Raw genomic sequence first — 20,893 nt, 5'->3', positions numbered from 1 at the left:
AGGCTCCATTTAATTTTACAGAGAACATCCATTCATAAGAACTGTGTGCAACTGTCCTAATTCTCTGGCCAGCACTACTTTTCAGGAACAAATTTCAACACGTAGGAGGTGTTTAGATCTTTAGCCCTACATGGGTAACAATACATAATAAGCACATTTTGTAAACAATACAATGTATAAATTTGTATATTTCAGCCTTTTCTGGGCAACTAACCCCCTCAAATTATTCTGAACAAATATGAATATTACTCAGGATCGTATTTGGTAGTCTCTGTTGGGAATCTCAGAAGAGATACCCACACAGTGGAAGTTGCTCCCAGTACCACCCACCACACGAAAGCGAAGTAAAACAGTTCTGGATGTAGATATATACAGCTTGTAGGCTTTTGCAGATACAGATATATACAGATACATTCAATTATAAAGTACCTCTGTTGCTCTAAGTAAGTTCAGCAATTCAACACATAACACTGGACAAGTAACACTGACTGACTAACCAGCTGAATGACTACTGAGCTGGCATGCATTAATCACAGATATGGTCAGGGCACTGGGCTGTTACCATAGCAACTGGCTTGGCTGACCTTGCACCTGCAACTAGCTCATCCACGGGGTGGATTTATGGTCCTGGAGTAAATTAACCCTTTCTCATGTCCTGTTACTCCAACATTCAAGTGAATGGGGTTTCACAGCTGAGAGCATAATAGTATATGAAGAGGCCTCTCGGATCAGGCCAAAGACACTGGCCAAATGCCTATGGGAAACTCAGTGTTGTGGCGAGACCATGCCAACACCCCTCAGCATGTATTTCACGGCCTAACAGGAGCACAACCCAGGTGTTCAAGTGAATGTGTGTGGGATTAAAGGTGAGCAATGGATGGTGTTGTATAAGCAAGGCTCACCACAATGCCCCCACACATACCAGCATTGTGCATTCAGTTTCTCAATGGAGTCAGTCTGTATGTGGAGCTTGGGGGGGTGACTTCTCTGTTCCCTCTGCCCCCTTCCTTGAGCATCTGAACTGTACTTTAGTGGTGGATATAGGGAAAGGAAAACAGGGCCAGCTCCTGTTTTTCTGGCCCACTGGGAAAATATTTATCAGTGGGCCTTTTCTTACTCATTCCTTCTTCAACTACACCCTTTCATTATTTGGCCCCAGTACTTCCTTTTTAGGGGCCAACCCCTTCTTCCTGCAAATTAAACACTTCACTTCACCCATTGTGATTTTCATTTGAAGTAGTTAAGAGACTCATCCCTGCGCCCTGGCAGCTGCTCAGTGACGCTGCCTTCTGATGCTGGGCCTGACAAAATGAAGGAAGGGGGATGACCTTAACCCCTCGAAGCTCTGGAGTGTAATAAACCCATCACACAAAGATTGTATCACTGCAAAGGTATCTGTGTGGTTTTCTTGAGTTTTGGAAATTAAAATGTACAGGTGTACATCAGGTGTGCAAAATAAAAAGAATGATGCCTCATAAACACATCTTATCACATGGTTCACAAAGATGTACTTGTGAGGTACATACACTAGTAGCTGAGGTAGATGGGGGAAAGCGTTTTTTATGTGCAGCAGGCAAACACAAAAGCTTGCATTTCATCAGGGAGGAAAAGAGGGCAATTTTGTATCTCATTCCAAAGAAAATGATCTCTTTTTCAAGATAAACCAAAAAGGATGAATAGGTTCATCTGTTCACATGCGTTTAGATACAGAGCCATAGCCCCACATGCAGAGCCTATTCTCGTTTCAGCATGTTGATCTGTTATCAGATAGAAACCCATCTGTCTCCACAAACAGCCTTGAAGCAGGAAACAAACAAAGTCAACAGGCCGCTGTGCCATCTTCTGCCTACCTGAAAGGGCTCATTCGGGGAACTCTCTGCCCTGACCTCTTTGTCCTGCCGGGCTCTGTGTGCTATGAAAGCAGTGGGTGTCAGTTTCCCATTACGCAGAATTGATCAAATGCCTGCAGCAGAGAATCCCTTGGACTTAGCAGCACAATGCCTTGCTATTGCCAGCAGATTCCAAGCAGCTAACACATTTTTAGACTGCTTTGAAAAAATGACAAAACAAATTAAGTGTAATTCTGTTGCTTTTCATGTGCTCCTTGCTACTGGCCCAAACCCCTGGCTTCCAGCTACTTTTCAGTTTTGAAAACAACTTCTCATTGATACATATGTCTCTTATGCCATCAGTTCCTTACACCTAAATCTCCACCATTATTTCTTTGTCCACAGTCTTACTCTCTTTGGGTGCCTCTGGCCTGTCACTACAGTGCAGGAGTGATACAAGCACCTGTACTGGGAAATATAGGTATGCACAACTGAAGTGAATTAAATTGTTCTGATTAAAGTGCTTTTTCTGCAGTTGGGAAAAGTGTGGGATGAATGAATGAAAAACAGGAAAACATATAAAGGTAAGCAAATCAGGATGAATGCTCATTGTTGTATAACCTCCCTGCAAACATAATGGATGCTCAGTGATGACCAGCCATAGTCTAAACACCATATAAGGTTTGTGAATTCAAATTAAGATGAATGCTGAATTAGCAGGGTTACTGGAAGGTATGTTTATTTCTAGACTCTTCTTCTAGCTCCTCTACCTTTTGTGTAGCATTATGAAAATTGTGCCTCTATATTGTTAGCTTCTCCTCTCCTTGCAACCAGCCACTTGCTAGCCTGGAACAGACTAGATCCTCTTTCCTGAACTTCAGGCTTCTTTTCATGTGCGTCACAGTGGACCTGGTTATATGCAGCAACAAAAAGTTGTACAGCACGTGTCAAAAAGTTGTACAGCACTACGGGAGCACATGCCATGCATTTCTCTTGTAATCACAAGGACTAGAAGTTCATGTTTTGACAAACATTTATCACTTCCTTTGAAACCCACTCTTCCAACATAAGAGTTTGGTGTGGCACTGAACTGTTCTGTCTTCTGTATGTTATTATGGTTGCTAAAAGTGTTCATTAGTTCAAACTGGGTTCAGAATGAATATGTCTTTGATTGCTAAAGAGAAGTAATGTTTCATTCCAATATGCTGGCAGGGGTGAAGGCCCATGAGTCACAGAACCTTTACCTTTTCTCTCTGGACCAGTTAAGTACTCAGCTCCATAGAAGTGATTCCCCCTCCCTTTATTTTCTTCTTATTCAATGAGAAGGAAAATACAACGTAATAGAAAACTAGTAAAATATAAAATCTTGATGAACTAGAAAATAAACATGGGAACATATTCTTGAAATAGATAATTGGTTGATAATGTGTTACTTTCAACTAAGCTCTACCTAGAGTAGCCCAACTGAAATCAAAGGATCTATTCATTTCAACAGGTCTGCTCTGAGTAAGACTAGCATTGAATACTGCCCAATATAAATGAAAAGGAAGGAAGGAAGCCTTTGTGGAGATTTAGGGACAACCTGGTTTAGCTCCATCACGGCAAAAATAACACTGAAGCAACAGGAAAGATATAGCAGCCAATGTTATTTAAATCTAAACCCATCTGAGCAAGAAATTCATGTCCAAAATGACAAATCATGGGAATTAGCCAAGAGGAGCTGCTGAATATGAAAAGGTTGTGTCACTCAGTTTTCAATTACATCAAAAATCAGGCGTTTCAACATTTGGTCGGGGAGTCAAAAATGAAGCTCCCCCTCCCCTTTGTTTCTCAGTGATGCTGTATAGCTTTCCATGTGATAAGAGGGAGGGGGAGAAACCATACCTAATATCAGAGGACTGGGAAATACATCAGAAATGTTGTTTTTTTGTGCTCTTCAGTGAAGTTTTGAAGCAGTTTTTTTACAGGCGAAATGGAATAGAAGTATTAAGGAGAGAACTTGATGAGAAACCCTGGTTTTCCAACACAACAATTCCCCTAAGCCACACTACTAGGAAACTGTCTTGGAGCACTTGCTCATTGTATTTAACCCTCTCTCTACACCTGTATATTATCTACACGGAAAGTGTACATATGTGCAGTACTGAGCAGCTGCTTAATAAAGCTTATTATTTTTTATTGTGGAAAAAATCACATGCTCATGAAGGTATAACACCAGCCGTGATCATGAGCAAGGGAAGAAAGCACCAAACCTTTAACACAAGCAAACCAAAGCAAACTCTTGCAAGTTAAAGAAATAAATAATTCAAGAACTACTGCCTACCTAAAAAAACCTCTTCACTTCTCCGTCTGATGTCTGGAATGCTGAACCTGTGATCTTGATAAGTTTCTCCTCCAATATACTTTTGGCGCAGACAGTATAATGCAGAAGTTAAGGGCAAAGAATGGGTACGCCCAATGGTTTTGTTACCTACATGCAGTCACAGGGAGCTCTAAATTTCCTTGGTACCTGTAGGTTTTCCACCATAACAGAAGCTTTGTGAGGGAGGGTTGGATTGGATTGGAGACCCTCTTCCTCCTCCAGTGATATTGCTCTAATCAAATTTGAAGTCTCCCCTGCCCCTGCTCTCCCCCTGAATGCTTTTAGGTTAAAATGAACAGCCCACAAATGTTGGAGTACCCTTGTTCACAGTTCCAGCCTGCCAGCTATGCCCCTCTCCAGGACACTCCATTCCATACACCAACACTTTCCCATTTTTATCCCTCAATAGTAAGTCAATGTTTCATGGTCAGTGGCTCACTGATATGTTTGGGGGATTTTTTTTTTAACCATAGTGATTTTTTGGTGCTCCTTTCAACCTTGGGGGTATGCCCAACTTTCCCTCTTGTGTGTAGCTGGCACTGTTTTTAACCAAAGGTGTCATGGGCTTTGAAGACACTCGAACTCAGGACGCAAGGGAGAAACGTGCTAAGAGGAAGGCACGCGTGGCAAATCCACACCGTGATCAACTCCCACCCGGAAACCAATGTCATCACTGTGGAAGGACGTGTGGATCCAGAATTGGCCTCCACAGTCACTTACGGACCCATTGTTAAAACCATGTTTATGGAAGACAATCTTACTTGGCTACAAGTGATCACCAAAGAGAAGAAGAAGAAAGAGAATAGAGGTTACATAAGGATCTACACTCGGGATGGTGATAACACTGTGTGATCCAGCCAACACGAATCTCTGCATTTCACCTGATTAGAGTGTAAATTCCAGGTTCAAATTCCACTGGTGACCTTGGGAAAATTTAGTTGCATGGTGGCCACTCCTACTTCCATCTGCATAGTGGAGTACAAGGCTCTCAATGGTTACTAGTCATGGTGGGTATGTTCCACTGTCAGAGGCAGTATACCCTGTTTCTGGGAATTGCAAGTGGTTAGAGTGCTGTTGAGCTCAGATAATGCTTGAGGACTTCCCATAGGCATGTGATTGGCCACTGTGAGAACAGGATACTGAGACATTGGCCTGATCCGGAACGCTCTTCTGAACATAAGAAGTAGTAGACATTGAGAGCCTTGTCCACCATTAATTTTCCTAATCCTCTTTTAAAGCCATTTAAGTTGATGGCCATCACTGCCTCCTGCTAGTGCAAGTTTCGCAGACATACTTTCTTTTATCTGTCCTGAATCTTCCAATATTCAGCTTTATTGGATGCCCATGGTTCTATTATTATGAGTGAGGGAGAAACCCTTTTCTCCATCCACTTAGTTGGACAGCATAATTAATGGCCAGGGATGATGCACTTTTTCTTCAAAATATGCACCAGCTTGAGAAAGGGTGTCATATGCTAACATCCTTTCAATACTGGAAGAAAGACATGCAGGATAAGTGCTAAAAAACAACAACAGGAAACTAATTCAATTTTAATGTTCAGCACACTGATTATTTCAGAGAGGACCCAAACAACTGACAAATACTTAATTGTTGGTTAAATAATCTTAAACACATTGTGTGAATCAGGGGTGGCATTTAAACTGTTTAGAATAATGCTGACAACAGGTCCAATTAAAAATCTACATGCTCAATGTGCAGTTTATGACTTAATATATTAATCACACAGATTAATTGATTAATTCTTTCAGCTCTAATTGCAGTGTAATGTGATATCTTGTTGCTAGAATTCTATACCCAAGAGAGGATTCAACAGCCTTCCAAACACACACAATAGTATCTCAGAGAGACAGGGAAAACCTCCAATGCTTTAAAGAAACCACTATGTCGATTGTTTATGCTTTAGGGCAGGCTTCCTCAACCTTGGCCCTCCAGATGTTTTTGGCCTACAACTCCCATGATCCCTAGCTAGCTAGGTCAGGGATGATGAGAACCATAGCTGCCAAGTTCTTCCTTTTTTTAAGGGAAATTCCCTTATGCTGAATAGGCTTCCTCGTGAGAAAAGGGAAAACTTGGCAGCTATGATGAGAACTGTAGTCTCAAAACATCTGGAGGGTCGAGGTTGAGTAAGCCTGCTTTAGGGAACTGACCACCCCTTACTTTGTCTTGCTCCTCTATCTCCTGAACAAACAGATATCCTCAGATCTCTGCTTGCCTTGGCCAAACTGGAGTGTGTTTGTGCAGGGTTGTCCCCCCCCCCCAGCTGGAGCTCACAGAAGCCTAGTTCTGGCACCTCTCAGGTGGGCACCAGCGCCATTCTAAGAAATGGGAGAAGAAGTTCATGGTGAACCCTGACATCTCTTTTTCTAGAAAAATAGAACTGGTTATGTATTTCCTACTTTCCAGAAGACAATCCTCTCTTTGAGGGGGTGTCAGAAGGCAAGCACATACACAGACACAGAGATTTGTTCTTCTTTGTTTTTAATGTGCTAATTAAAAAAACCTGACAGTTTTTTATCTTTACATTTTAATCGGAGTCAAGTAGAAATCATCCCCTTGACTTGTGTTAGATTATGGAATACACACATAACCCAAGTTGCTGTTTTTATAAGTGTAAATGTTTGATATAACAAAAGATAAATATCCTTACTCTTATTTTGTTTCCATTGCAATAGGGGAAAGTGGCAACAGCAGAGTGTTAGGAAGGTCCTAGGAGCTGCCATCAATCGGTAAGCCTTCCTTACTCATATTTCTATCTGCTTAGCAGTTGTTATAATGATATCCCATTATCTGTCTGGTCAGCATTGCCTACCTATGACTGATAGCAACAAAAAAAGAAAAGAAATGCATATTTGCAATTACATATTTATCTGCCATTTTTAGGCAATGCTTGCAAAAGTGCAAAAGCACAGGTTGCTATACAACATACCCCTCAACTGTCCTGGCCAGGACACCCCATTTTTCCACACAAGAGCATGTTACCCAGAAATATATGGTTTTGGTCACCACACTCTCATCCCGTAAAACACACATTTTCAGGTCTGTGATCTCACACAGCGCCCCAAAACATGCATTCCATGCATTCCAATCCATGAGAGCACAGCCCTGAAGTAAAGTGTCTTTCTGGGTCATGATCTCGTGCACATCATGTGATCTACGTGGGGGCATGGCCCCAGAAGACATGCATCCTGGTTTCTTGCCTCAACATCTTGGATGAAATGAGCTGTATCTCAATGTGCAACTTGCACCACGTCACCTATATGCCAAGGCACATAGCTAAAACAGTGAAACTCCCCTTCAGCCCAATTGCTTTCCTATTGGCTGTAGGACTCCAAGTACAGTGTCTGTACTAGAATGCTCCACATTCTATGTATGAAAAGTACTTTGCAACCTCCAAGTCACAACAGGACAGATGGCAGGGGAAGGTATCGACTCAACACAAGCAGCCACAGCCATTCTCAGGCTTCTCTGGTTCATTAAGAAATTCACACCAAAGGGTCATAATACTTTGTGAGAAGGAAAATCATCTAGGATGAGAAATTAGAATTCATTTTCAAATACGACAGCTTCTTGGGGTCTAAGAATGTCATGCAGTTTTCTCACTACAGAAAATAGTTTTCCTATTTACTGTAGTTATATATTTTGGCCATGGATATTGCCATAGCAATTCATTCTCGATAATCCTTTTATGGTGGGGGGGGGCCCTGCATATTGCATCAAGTTTCACATTTCAGCTACAGGTGACCATAACATTTCAGTTACAGGTAGGTAGCCGTGTTGGTCTGAGTCGAAGCAAAATAAAAATAAAAAAATTCCTTCAGTAGCACCTTAAAGACCAACTAAGTTTATATTTTGGTATGAGCTTTCGTGTGCATGCACAGGTGTATCTGAAGAAGTGTGCATGCACACGAAAGCTCATACGAAAATATAAACTTAGTTGGTCTTTAAGGTGCTACTGAAGGAATTTTTTTATTTTTATTTTGCATAACATTTCAGTGAGTGACAGGCCTAATAGGAGCTCCTTGGCTGAGTAGGGATTTGAACCCTGGTCCGGCACTAAACCACTTCACCACACTGGCTCCTTGGTTTAGGAAGTGTCACTGCTGCACAAACTATTAACAAAAGTGTTATCTATCAGCCTGAGCCATGTGTTCTGTGCCAAGCCTTCTAGTGCCAAGCCTGTTTTATTCCTCAAACAAGTACCAGCTTGGAACCGTCACACAGCACAGAACCCAGCCAATGCTAAGAGTACAGCAAAGGTGGGCAGCTGCTAGAATTCCAAAAAAATGTCAATGAGAAAAACGTGTAAATATGCTCTTCTTTTCAGCAGTTTGGTTTCAAATGTAATTTTGGATCAGCACTGTAATGCTTTAAAGTGAAATTACTAAAAATGAGCACGTTGTTGCTATCCCCCCTCCCCATCCCCACCCCTCCCCTCCCCACCCCTCCCCACCCCTTCTCTACATAAGTGCCTGGAAACTTCCATTTCACTGTATCTGAAGAAGTGTGCATGCACACGAAAGCTCATACCAAAATAAAAACTTAGTTGGTCTTTAAGGTGCTACTGAAGGAATTTTTTTATTTTACTTCGATCCAGACCAACACGGCTACCTACCTGTAACCACAAATTTAAGCTCATTCTAATCCTTAACTTCCCAAAGGGAAAGCGACTTTCCAGCACTGCCTCATTTAGCCAAATCACATTTGGGGAACTTGTGGCCCTCAATATATATATATTTTTATGTGGGGGGAGGAGATTCTACACCTCCTACCATTCCTGAATATTGGCTATGTGGGCCAATGGGAGTTGGAGTACAATAACCTCTGGAGTGCCACAGGTTCCCCATCTCTAGTCCAAATGAACAGGTGGGTGCAGTGGCAGAAACCATACCAGGAACCCTTGATTCATTTAGACACCTGGCCAATGAAAAATATATGCAGGATCACCATCAGTAAATGCATGTTTAAAATATATGATACCTATCGTGATTCTATTGTATCAGCCAACAATCTTGATTTTTTTTGACCAATAAATTTTTATTCATTTCAATTGAACACAAACACAATAATACATCTGTACAATATACATTCAATACTTTGCGACTTCCCTCCTCCCACCAAATGGTAAACTATTTCAATCCTCTCCTGTATTGTCTAACTTTCTTATAATCTCAACGATGTAGGAGTTATGTACAATCTTGATTTTTCTACTTGCTATTACAAACAAGAAATGACTAATTAAAGAATTTCAGCAAAACAAAAAGCAGGGGGTTAAATCCCTCTGTCTGTACTATTTTCCCCTGGGAATAGCTTGCTCTGAGTAGGAAGGCTGGAAGTGTTGATATTTTAGTCATCTTAATATATTGTATGCCCTTTTATAATTAACAAAATCAACCAGCTTAATGGGTAATTCAAAAATGGAATATCTTCATCAATATAAACAATCCTCATTTAGCACATAATCCATTTTGATGCCTCCTGGCATGTGGGTGGATTTCAGATGAACAACAGTGCCAGTAGGCAAGGCGCTCCTTTCTTTTATTTCTGTAGCAGTTTTAGGGATACATTGCAAAACTTGCAAAGCCACTTTCATTTTGCCTTCACTTATCAGAACTCATTTCAAATTGCTGCAGAGGCCACTGGAGAAAGGGCAGTAGTTCAGCTCCTCAACCAAAGTTTAAGCTCAACTCTCAATGGAGATGCCCCAGCTGTTAACCCCTGTCTCCAAGTGGAGGAGTCTGTGGCACAGAAGAGTGAATGACTTTTTCCATGGTCTCATGGGAGATTGAGAGGCAAAGTCCAGAATACATGGCTCTTCCCTCATTCATGCTCATGTTCATGAGGACCTGCTTAGACATGTCCTGTGCAAATCCCTCCTCAACAGCACTGCCACTTTCAACCCACAGCAGATCAGGCTGTCCCAGAATATAAGAGCTCTACATCCACCTGCATCAGTTCATCTCCATTTTGACCTGAAGAACAGCTGCTGTTTTATCAGGGCTAGCTCTACCATTAGATGGAGCGAAGTTACCACCTCAGGCATCTGATATTTGCTGTCATGAAAGGACAACAAATGGGTTTTAATTAACTGCCTGGATGGGGGAGAGCCACTCATGAGACCTTCTGTCCCAAGTGCCAAAGTGACTTGACAGCCTTGGGTACTATGTACACTGACTTGGGTGTGTGTCTCACTTGCTGCCCTGCCTCAAGCAGTATAATGACTTAGGCCAAACCTGTATTTTATGTCTGAAGCTTTCCACAGCGTTTCACACAGAGACTCTCCCATTCAGACATGTAGAACCTCCAGCTGTGCAAATGTGGGTTTTTTATATATATATAAAGGGGAAAAGGCAGTGTCATCTGTTGAGGAATATTTATTCAGGGTGCAGAAGACAAGTAGCCAGACATATCTTGCCACATCTTTTTTTGGGGGGGGGCACATAAAATTGTCCTTTTGTCCAATGAGCTTGATGCTTGCAAAGGGCCTTGAACTGACAGCTCTTCAAACCCATAGTTTTTGCTTCTCACAAAGCAGAGTCCTAGCAATGTCATTTTGTAAAAAAATTGATGAGTGTATTTATAATTTCCAACGCATAGGTCTTCCTTTCCTTTTCTAGAGGAAGCGAAGTGGCTCCTCAGTCAATACAGATTTTTAAAGCTGATTAATTTCCCCATTACTCAGGTTAGATCTTCATAAATGCCCTTTATTACTCTGATTACTGGGGCATTTACAATGTAATTGATCACTGACATTACATTTTCATGGGGAAAGTAAAGTGCATAAACATTTAACTCAAGCAGCCAGGTAACACTGCTGCAGTTGTGGTCATTTTTGTGGAAAAGAAGAAGAAGAAGAAGAAGAAGAAGAAGAAGAAGAAGAAGAAGAAGAAGAAGAAGAAGAAGAAGAGTAGTTTGGATTTGATATCCCACTTTATCACTACCCTAAGGAGTCTCAAAGCGACTAACATTCTCCTTTCCCTTCCTCCCCCACAACAAACACTCTGTGAGGTGAGTGGGGCTGAGAGACTTCAGAGAAGTGTGACTAGCCCAAGGTCACCCAGCAGCTGCATGTGGAGGAGCAGAGACACGAACCCGGTTCCCCAGTAAACTGAGCAAAATGTGAGTGGTTGTAACACAAATTCTGGAAAAACAAAGAAATGCTAACTTTTAGATTGGCACAGCCTTTGGGGTAGAACTTCTTATCTGAATTGTGTACAGAGACATGTACATTGATGGAGACATATAGCAGCAGCAGTAGCAGCAACAACAACAACAACTGTACAGTCGTAAATGCAGTTTGATCAAATTTCTCATTAACACCTTGCTTCCATTGCTCCTCACCCTCATGGGATGTAAGGTTCAGTAGCTAAGTGGTTGAACATGTTTTACATGCAGAAGGGTCCAGGTTCAGTACATGGCATCACTAGTTTAAAAGGATCTTGGAATATTGGGACTGAAAAGGCTTCTCCCTGACAAACTGGAGGTGAACAAAGGAAGCTATCATAGATTAAGCACTCAGAAGGACATTGGTCCATGTGGCTCAGCATAGTCTCCAGCAAGGATGGGCAACCTGTGGCTCTCCAGCTGATGGACTACAACTCCCATGAGCCCTGACTAGGGGTGGGGCAGAAATTCATTTCACTTTCCATTTACAGATGAACTTGCCTAATTCACACTTTCTGAAACAATACATGAATGGAAGGATGAACTACTGGTGCAGCAATAAAACTTATAGCACATTTGCAAAGATAAGCAGGTTCTGATATGGTTTCAAATTGGATGAGGGACTACGTGCTCATGATTCTTGGATTGCAGGGGATTGAACTCGATGACCCTCAAGGTCTCTTCCAACTCTACAATTCTATGATTCTATACTGTGATTCTATGCAAATTTTGCAAAACAGCTTTTTGGTCTAGTGTCATGTACAAAAATTCATATACTCAAGTAGAGTGTGCATAAAAATGCATCCATTAGTGAAAAATAACCTACAAAATATATTGTATTAGGCAAATTGCTTTGCCAAAATGCACATATTAGATGAAATTCACACTAAATTGTTGATGAGCTTCCCCCCCCCCCCCAGTTTCATAAGGACTTATTTTTAAAAAGAAAATTCCAACTAGAATATGGAGAACTGAACTTATGATGGGAATAAAGAGCAACTGAGCAAAATTAAATTTGATAGGTTTGCCCATCGCTGACTGCTTTTGATCAAAGCTGGAGTCTGACAGCATATGGAGAGCCAGAGGTTTCTCCTGGAGTTCACTGTTTGGTATCAACTCACCAGTCTTTCAGGCAGGAGTTTCCCCCAACCCTCCTTGGAGATGCCAAGGGTTGCAACTGGAACCTTTTCCACACAAAGCACTTGTTTTACCACTGAGCTATGAGAGAAACTTCCAGTAAATGAAACTGGGCTAGATGAGCCAATGGTCTGACTCACTATGAGGCAGCATCACTTATGCCATGTTTTTCTCAGTTTTCACACTTAAAGAGAACACAAAGTGACTACAGCAGTGGGATGTGAGAGAATCCACTACTTCATGCTCAAATTCCTCCTGTGCGATGCAACTTTCAGTCTGCCAAAGCCACTCCCAGTAGACCCCCAATACGTCTACTACCTTCACAATCCACCTTAGGTTATGGTTGGAAGATTTGTTCATTGAAATGGCCTGTGTGACATAAATCTGCCTGACAAGTTTCCTCCACCCCTGAAAAAGCCCTTTAAGCAATTTTAGCACTTCAGAAACTCTTTATAAATTATAAATTTAGCAAGAAAAGGATTAATTTTGTATCAAATGCTTGCACAGTGCAGGACTACTGTGCTTATTCTAACCCAAACAAGCACTGCAAAAGATTCTCTTTTACTGTTCCTCATTTGGGGGGTGAGGTGGGGGAAGAAGAAATCTAGAGGGGACGGAAGAAGGAAGCAGCAAGGTTGGGCAGCTTAGGTTTTATTGCGTTTAACACACATTTGGTATACTTTTACTATAGAAAATGGTAGGTTCTGCCTGCATCAGAAGACAACATAATTCAGTGTTTGCCCCAAATGGTATTGTAGGCCACTGCTAGATATGGAGTTTGGGACTAGACAGGCCTCTGGTTTGACCTAGCAAGGCAATTCCTCTGTTCTTCATTCTCATCCTGCAGCTGCATGACCTAGTAACAAACAGCAAACTTTGCCCAAGGCAGCCTTGTAGCCCCAGGATTCATATCACTTTCAATTGCCTCTTGTTAGGAGATAGGCAAAGTGTGCACTTATTTCTGGCACAGATATAGCACCTTTAGACCAGTCCCTTCATGTCTCAACTTGTTGCTTATTGCGGTGTTTGCAGAGTCGTGAAGCAGAAAGAAAGAGCAGGGTTGTAGCGGGTGCCGAAGGGATGAGTCCTGCCTCATTGCTGCTTCCTTCTCCCCCACTTTCTACTGGGGGGATGAGATCAGAGAAGGTGAAGCGGGAGGATGAAGACTCAGTGGCAAGTCATGCAGTTTGACAATGCAAAGGAACACCCATCAAGCCCCATGTGTCTTGCTTCAGATGCTCCAAGTCTTTGAGATGTTTCTCTCAGCAAACAAAGCTTTGGGTGCTGGGATTCTTGCTCAGGCATTGACGGGGATTCCTGTGTCAACTCTGCCTGCAGGTCCCGTCTCATAGTTGCCTTTGCAGCACAGCCATTGCAACACAGCTCCTCCTCACCTTGTAAAGGTAATGCCAGAAGCCCACCATGTAGCTTCCTTCTCCTGCACCAATACCAGTGGGGGGGGAGCATTTGGAGATTTAAATCATTTTATTGAAGTATGGGGTTAAAAATGGTCAAAGGCGATATTTTCAAAATCTTTCAGAATTCAGACAAACTGGAGTATGCAACAAGTAAAATTTAACGGCAAGCACCTACATCTCTCCGTCCCATTGCCACGGGCCTAATACAGGGTTATACAAGACTTGTTGTAATCATCAATGCTGTTTAGCATTTGTATGAAGCCTACTTGGCAAGCCATTTCTATCCAGGGCTACACAGATTCTTTCCTGGGGAAGTTTATAACTCTCAGGAACCCTGAAGGAGAGGCTTGAGGCACTGGATAATTGTGGGAGCACCATGAATTCTCTTCTCTCCTTACATGTTTGGAAGCATGGAGTCTCGGCGAGTGAGTAGGACAGTTTCCAGATTGACAAGCCACAGTTCCCATTAAGTATGTTTATTTCAAATCTGAGTCAGAGAGAGAGAGAAAGAAACTACACCTCTGTAGTGTGATTTTGCACATTATTTTTCTGCGAATGCAAATGAGCTCTTAAAGGTAAAGCTAAAGGTACCCCTGACCGTTAGATCCAATCACGGATGACTCTGGGGTTGCGCATTCATCTCGCTCTATAGGCCAAGGGAGCCAGTGTTTGTCTGCAGACAGCTTCTGGGTCATGTGGCCAGCGTAACTAAGCCACTTCTGGTGAAGCCAGAGCAGCGCACGGAAACACCATTTACCTTCCCGCCGGAGCAGTACCTATTTATCTACTTGCACTTTGACGTGCTTTCGAACTGCTAAGTTATGCTCCTGCTGCTGTTCCTCAGAAGCTGATACTGGGAGGCATTCTGCCTTTGATTCGGTGTGTAGCATCTAGTCAGAGGGAGGGGGCAACAGGCTGCCATTTGATTGAGACAGGGAAAGAGACAGAGAGTTGAGTTTGGGCCTTGTACACATCTTAAGGTGCAGCCTGTCTCCCTGGGAATCTGACGTGGGAGCAGTGGGGAGGGGTTGTAGCTCAGTGGTAGGGCATCTGCTTTGCATGCAAGAAGGTCCCAGGTTCAATTCCTGGCATCTCCAGGCAGGTTGGGGAGATGCTCCTTGCCTGAAATTTTGCAGAGCCAATGCCAGTTAGTGTGTAGAGGAGCTAGAGGAGCCAAGGGTCTTCTTTCCCAGTGGACTTCGGCTATCTGCTGGTGTCTTTATGCTGTGCCTCCATCTATGTATATACACACAAACACCTGTAATATTACAAAGCATCTACAGTGACCTTCTTCCAAATGGGGCCATACCTGAGCAAGCAGGAACTCCTTGCAGCTCAGTACACTAGGATGCGTATATCAACAGAATCTGAGGATTCCTGTAAACTTCCCCTCTAATTTGCACTCCACATCTGCAACTTGCTTCAAACCCCACACATTAAGAGCAAATGGAGTTTCCCTGCCCAGGGCAGCAGTCAAGCTGTACTTCATTTAGATGGCCATCTAAACCAGCGATAGGGTGCTCTCAATGCAAGGGGCCCTCGATGCTGCCGCTGCAGTTAGAATTAAACCTGGCAGAAGTGGCCCTCTCAGCAGAAATATACAACCGCAAGCTGCCACATTAACATAAAGCAGGGCAGCCAGAAATTATTGCTGCTTCTAATCTCCAAACGCTCAGGAGCTGAGCTGCGTTCAGCGGAATGACCTGTCCACTGTGATGCATTAGCGTTAATGCTCTCCCTCCTTCCCTCATGCGCACACAACATCCCTTTCTGAGCTGAGAGATTTATGCCGCCTGAAATAGAAAGATGCAATATTTTAGCTGCCCCTTTTCTCTTCCCACCCCAATTTTCTGTCTCCTCTTTCTTTTCCTAATAAAGTTGGTACAGAAGGGCCAACCCCCTTTTGTGTCAATGCACTTTCTCTGCCAGATGTACTTATCCCAACCAAAGAGTCACACAGGAATGCAAGTATCTTTCTTCCTTAGAGTGTATGTGTCTGCATCCCCCCCCCCCAATCTCCTCATTGCTGCCTCAAATCTATTGCCCAGTCTGGCTGAAGCGATAATTGCTCAGCCAACTGAGAATGCTTGCAGATGGTTTATCCTAATCCCTGATCCAATCCAGTTAAAAGGAACCAGTGCAAAGTCAACTTGTCAGCATTAACTAGATCAACAAGATCTAAATCAACTTAAGTCTTTAAGGTACTTCATATAATAGCAAAATGCTATTACTAACTTCCAGCAAAACTGCTTCTTTCTTTCGCTGCCCCGGGCAGTAAAAGTTCTGGGCAGCCTTTTAGAAAGTCAGTTTCCTGTATGCAAGGGAACTCTGGAGATATTAAATATTTTGTAAACAGAAATTGTTCTAGCACGTGTGATTGAGTACAGTAACAGCAGCAAGGGCAGGAGAAACCTACTGGAATGCTAGCACAGCAGTATAACTGGTGCCGGGGAGGCTGGGGAATCTAATGTTCCCCAAGACACCTGGCACCCTCTATGAATGTCTGGAAATGATTTTCAGTTGAATACTATCTGTGCATGACAGCATTAGCGGCTGGAGGCACCAGGGAGCTTGGGAAATCCAATGTTCCTCAGGGCATGTGGCATCCTTTATGGATGTCAGACTTTCTGGAAAGTTTTTCAGTTGAATCCTGTTTGTGCGTTGCCTGCCACAAATTGTTTCAAGTCACAGGAAAGTCTGCCTAGGAGGAAACTATCTCTCCATACACAGAGTCAACCTGGGCACCTTTCTTAGCATGCTTATCTATCTCTTTAAGATCAATTGTCTTCAAAAGCTGCCCTGTAGGATTGGTAATCACCGGAATCAATCCCAGCAAAGAGCCTTGGCTAGCTTATAAATCAATTAACACACAATAACCACGATTCCTTGATAATGATGACCCAGAAAACAAGGGCATCTTCTGTGTATACTATTGTAAGTAACCATATCAAGAAGGCCCCATTGTGCAAATTGCATATCTGAGTGGTTGTTATCACTGGGGAATTGGAGCTCCTTTCTGACCCATAGAAGCTGAACTTAATGATCAATACTAATGATGTGCAACACCTTCCTTTCAGCTCAAATGCAATTTGGATTACCAATTCCATTTTACTACAGAGACCTAATTTTTAGAGTCTTAATTTGCTCTTAATGTTTTGGTGCACGTATATTCTCTCAACGCCACTTGGGAGCAGCAGAAATTCACTGTGCCTCACAAATCCTGGAATGCAGAGCCCATGACTGGATGCTGGGAACTGGAGAATCAGGAGGTGTCAGCAGCTCAAGTGGCATTGGCAGTCGCAGTGTCTGTCCCCCCTGTCAGGCTGTGAGCAGCTACCACTGAACAGCAGTCACTTGCTTCAGTGCTGCACATCCTCTGTTCTGCCAACAGAACAGCGCAATCACACTCGGAAACTGTATCGTTCTGACCAGCACACCATAAAAAAGATATTGTGGAGCTGGAAGAGGTTCAGAAAACAGCCATCAAAATGAAACAAAAGCTGGAGCAACATTCCTATGAAGAAAGGTTGCCACATTTGGGATTGTAAAATTTAGGCAAAAGGTGAATCAGGGAGGACATGGTTGAGGTATATAAGATTACTGGTATATAAGGTGTGAAGTAACTGGACAGGAAATCTTTTTCCTCCCTCTTTCATAATACCAGAATTTGGGTTGTCCAATGAGGCTGAATGTTGGAAGATTCAGGACAGAGAAAATAAAGTCCTTTTCACACAGTGTATAGCTAACCTTTGGAATTTGTTCCCACAAGAAGTGAATTTGGCTGGCTTTAAAAGGGGGTTAGACAAATTCACGGAGGATATCTGGCTGCTTGCATGCCTCTGAATGTCAGCTGATTGGAGTCACTAGTGCAATTATGATAGGTCCTGCTTTAGGGCTTCCTATGGGCATTTGGTTGGCCACTAGATGAACCTTTGGTCTAATCCACAAGGGCTCTTATATTTCTTATCCCACTCACTCATTGTCTCCATGTGCAAGTGAAGACTAATGCCAGTGACATCATGGGCTCTTGGTAGAAGTGGGAATTGTGGGAATGGGTGGAATTTTGATTGGAATCAGGAAACCACCAGACACCAATCCACGAAAATACTAAGACTAGACTAAAATGCAACTAATAGAAAGGGAGGAAGGACAGTTTCTCAAATCCAGATTGACTAAGGGGTTAGAGCCATTGAATTCTGAGCATGTGCCAGCCTCATTGGATGAATGCAAACCAAGCAGGTGCATAAGCAGGAGATCTGTTCAAAATACATCATATTATTAATTACAAAGAGTGTAAGAATTTTAAGTAAGGGTGCCCAACTTGTAACAATAATGAGTATGACAAGCAGTGAAGAGTTATGTGATGAGCCTGCAATTTGTGGACTCTGCCAGCATCGCCAGCCAGGATGCCCTATCTTGTTCAGCGTGCAGCAGATAATGAAATGACACTGAGCCGAAATCAGTGTGTGGTTCTTTGCTGACTGTAACTAGAATCAAGATATTCAATAATTCCTTGTCTATTCCTGCTGGGTGTGGTCTGACTCCAAGCAGAGGGTGGCTGCCTCTCAAAGGATGCACACCTTTTGATGCATGGCTACCTTTCCCGCAATCGGTTTGGAGATATTCCAGAGCAAGGGACCTGCCTGCAGTGCCAAACCAAGAGAATGTGAAGCCACCATTTGGGAGAACTCTTGGCTCGCAAGAGGCAAAGAAAGCAGTGGCTTGGGTAGGGCGGGCACAGCTTGGTCTGCCCAGGGGGTGTTCCCTCTCCCCCCCTTTCCCATTGAGTTCTTCTAATTATGCATTTTGGCTGCATTGCCATAACGCCAGCTTTTGGCAATCTCTTTTCTTAAAGAAGAAAAGGGGAAAAAATCAATCAGAGTGAGCTATGGCTCGACAGGTCTGCAGTAAAGCCCAGCCAAGTAGAAAATAGAGCAGCACTCACACTACAGGATTGAAAAGATGGGGCGAGCAAACTCCATCATTGGGTGCAATTATCTCTCTGCAAACATACATATATATAACAACAGCAGCAACAACAAAAAAAAAAAATCAGCACTGGAATCCCAGGGAGCTTCTCTCCACAGACTGGGCTGCAGCCCTGGGCCATCTGCTGCCTTCATGACAAGACTGCTAATCTCTCTCTCTCTCTCTCTCTCTCTCTCTCTCTCTCTCTCTCTCTCTCTGCATTAAATTTCCTGCAGCTTCCCCAGGAAGGGGTAAATAATGCACAGGAGGAAAACGAAACCAAGCATGGGAGATTAACCCATTGACCCAATGCAGCTGACCTCCTAAAGCCATTTTCGAGTGGCTCAGATAGCTAACTCCCAAATAGGAAAAGGCTTGTTCACACAATCAAGAGCCAGAGTTTGCTGGGGAGCTGTGATTGAGAAAGAGCAATTTCTGCCTCAGTTTTTAAAGAGAAATCATTGGTTGTTCTCATCTAAGCACCCACACTGACAATCTTAGATCATTCACAGTGCCCAGGTGAAAAGCCCAAGGACTTTTGAACTCAGCACATGAGAGATCACAGCCCTGATATGTGCAGACATAAACATGTTATGTATGCAGACAAGAAACACAGTTTTGTGAATACCTGCCCTGATGGTGATGTTGTCTCCAGCAGTAGCATAAGCAGAAGGAAAAAGTTAAAACATTTGGGGTTTTCTGCTTTAGAGGAAAGGTGAGAGGATACGTGGTAGAAGTGCCTCAAATCATGCACAGCCTGGAAAAAATGGACAGAGAAAAGTTTTTCTCCTTCTCCCATCACACTGGAAGTTGGGCAAATCCAATGAAATCAAATATTGGAAGGTTAGGCACAATGGCTATGCTCTGCCTTCACTGTTGGAGGCAGTATGCCTGTCAAAAGAGGCAGATTTAGGGCAGCATGAGTGGCTCTACCACACTGGATGCTGAGCCGAGGGGGCGTCGCAGGACATCGCAAGAATGACACAGTGAATTGAGCAGAACAGAAGGTGAGAGGTAGGGATGGGGGTTGAATTTTGGCCTTGCACAGGGTGCTGATGAAAGTTGAAATACCAAAGTCCATCTCTGCTGTGGGAAGTGTGCTGTTGTGCTTAGGTCCTACTTTCAGGCTTCCCCTGGGCATCTTTTGGGTCACTGTGAGAACAGGATGATGGACTAGAGGGGCCCTAGCAGAATCATCTTATGTTCTTACCAAAATACACACGAAAAATCAACTAATATTGGAAGTGATTTCATATCAGCTGTTTATAACAATTGTATCTTTAATAACAACAAAGCAATACGAAAGGCTAATGATCCATAAAGCCACAAATGTAAAGGTTCTAGGAGGTAGCCCTTATACAAATGCAGGCCACTATCATTATTATATTGACATATAGTTGGAAGCTATTTCATTTCCCCCCCTTAAATATATTGTTGTCTCCTAGAAAACTCTTATAGATCTGTAACTGTATGCATCATTAGCCTTTTGCATTAGTTTATGGCATTATTATATATACAGTTGTTGATGTGGATTTATTTGCAATATTGTTGCCCCGTTTTGTGTGTGGTTTTTTAAAATACTATTTGTTGATAAGCTCATTACTATGCAAACTATACAAACCGATTCAGTCCTACTTTGTGTTCTGGACCTGCTCTCTTGCTCTGCAGCAGACACCCGCCAAGCTAATGCCTGAAAAGTTTGGAACCATACTTTAGCCCCGCTCAGCCATTCATACTAGGGCTTAAATAAGCATATGGAGAAGGGAGAGCATGCACAGATATGCTTGCCTGGTGGCAGGGAGCCTCCTGATCTCACAGAAGTCCAAAATGCACAGGAGCTTCTACGAGTGCAGCAGGTCTTTGCCCCAAGGGGTTTTCAACCTAGAAAATGTCATAGGAGACAATAGAAGAAGCAGAGAGAAATGGAGGCTGGGCAAATGGGGAAAGAGCATGCAATGATTGCAGCTGCACACACATAATTGCTTGGCCAAAAGGAC

The 20,893-nt window shown here is 42.9% G+C and overlaps 1 protein-coding gene and 1 non-coding gene across 5 annotated transcripts in view; one reads left to right on the top strand and one right to left on the bottom strand.

The window, feature by feature from the left end:
- The window catches only part of NRXN3 (neurexin 3), an 862,130-nt gene that overhangs the window by 540,982 nt on the left and 300,255 nt on the right, over positions 1–20,893 (bottom strand). The window lies entirely within an intron of this gene.
- On the top strand, positions 14,953–15,025 carry TRNAA-UGC (transfer RNA alanine (anticodon UGC)). Its single transcript has one exon. It is a non-coding gene; the product is annotated as a tRNA-Ala (tRNA).

Source organism: Zootoca vivipara, chromosome 1, assembly GCF_965207765.1.
Source record: "Zootoca vivipara chromosome 1, rZooViv2.hap1.1, whole genome shotgun sequence".
Taxonomy (NCBI): domain Eukaryota; kingdom Metazoa; phylum Chordata; class Lepidosauria; order Squamata; family Lacertidae; genus Zootoca; species Zootoca vivipara.
The sequence above is the reverse complement of the archived record's forward strand: the minus strand, read 5'-3'. Positions and strand labels throughout refer to the sequence as shown.